This window comes from Salvelinus alpinus, chromosome 12, assembly GCF_045679555.1.
Source record: "Salvelinus alpinus chromosome 12, SLU_Salpinus.1, whole genome shotgun sequence".
Taxonomy (NCBI): Eukaryota; Metazoa; Chordata; class Actinopteri; order Salmoniformes; family Salmonidae; genus Salvelinus; species Salvelinus alpinus.
Genome location: NC_092097.1, coordinates 3498097 through 3499951, shown reverse-complemented (window position 1 = coordinate 3499951; position 1855 = coordinate 3498097).

Here is a 1855-nt window from a genome sequence, read left to right as displayed (position 1 = left end):
AGTAACTCATCATATGAGAAAGGCGTGACATACGGAACATCTTCAGGCTCCCCCTATGAGAAGCATTGCATGATGTTCAAAGCCACCTGGGCAAGGATATCTGCTGGAAATGATGGCTCTCCCATCTTTAGATGTACTCTATACAACTCTGTGTCCTATCCATCCAACTCTACTTACATGTTTTCATTGAACTCCAAATATGAAGTAAGTTCCAGGTGTAGCGTGGTTCGTTCTGCGTTGTGTACTTTTAATTAGGACACTGCCACAACTGGAGGTCTGCTGGTTGGATTATTTTTATTTGCCCTGCACACGAAGAAACAACACACAATATTTTAGCCCTTGGCGCAGTCACAGCTCTCAGGCACCTTGCTAGCCGAAGGTCAGGCAAAAGAGAGCGTCAAAAGAAAATAACAGGTGCTGCGTGCACACATTCAGTGCACAACAGGAAGAGACAACACACAATATGTTAACCCTTGGCGCAGTCCTAGCTCTCAGGCACCTGCGCAGGCACATGGACACTCACACACTGTCCCAAGTACTCACAAGTTACAATAGATACCCTAGTTAGCGAGCTCGGTGAAACTTGTTAACATAAATCTTTATCTTGTCCACATTGTAACAAACTTATGGTAGCACAACAACACATTGTGTAACATTACCACGGTTTTATATTAAACAAATTCGGAGCCAAGGACAACATACCTCGCTAGCCGAAGGTCAGGCAAAAGATAACAATAAGGGGGTATTGAAATACAGATAACCCCCGATGGACTAAACCAAAATATACAAAACTTTTATAATCACGTGTATGTACAATATTGATATGAAAAAGTGTTTGTACACCAAAAAATAACATTAGCTATGCAGCTATAATTAAATTTAAAAAACACTGAATTATTATTATCAAATTATTAACATCCCCTCTTGACCTGGCCTATTTGAATTGGTCCTTGTGTGCAACTTGGTGCATTATCTAGGGGAACAACATCACACTGCTACACAGGCACCTCCACCATGGCCCAGTTACAGAATGTTCTCACTGAGGTACATCTTGTGGGCTCAATGTTTTTCCCATACAAACCACAGAAACTGTTTTGTTCCACGAATGCATCTGTTGTACATGACTAATCAAATGACCTGTGACGTCAGTTAGACACGTAAGTCCCTTTCAGATGATTCCTCAACCACCGTTGGTCCTCCTTGGTGATTTCACGGCTCAGAGGGTTTTAACTTTGCTCTTGAGAATTTTTATCATAAGTACAGTCGTATAGCTCATTGCAAGACTTCACCTCTTTTGGGCAAATAGTACCCTTGACTGTCCTGATCATCTAGTTAAACATTCCAGATAAATCCTCCATCCCAGCAGGAATGTCCCATCCACATAATGATATATGATTTTCCAGCTCAGCATTCTTAGGTGTTATTCTGTGTCCTATGAACATGGAGTGAGTCAACTCATTGTCCAGTGAGTGAGGCTTACCTACATAGTGCTTAGTTAGCAGCCTAGTTGTGGTTCACTTCCGCTAGAAGGTCCTTGTCATTCCCACCAAGTGTTTCTTCAGGCTGTTGGGGATTGCCTCAACATTTTCCCCACACAAACCACAAAAACAGTTTTGCTCCACTGAGTGCATCTGTTGAACAGGATTTTGTCACCTGACTTCGAAAATACAAATGGAAAGGATCATACAAGTCAAGACTGTGAATGCATTTAGCTCTATGACAGTGGTTCCCAACCAGAGGTACTAGGACCCCTGAAGGTACTTGGCCTATCCACAGGGGGTACTTAAGAAGACTCATGAGGCCATAGGTCTACTGGTAAAATGCACATGAGGGGGTACCTGGGCAGAGCAGAATT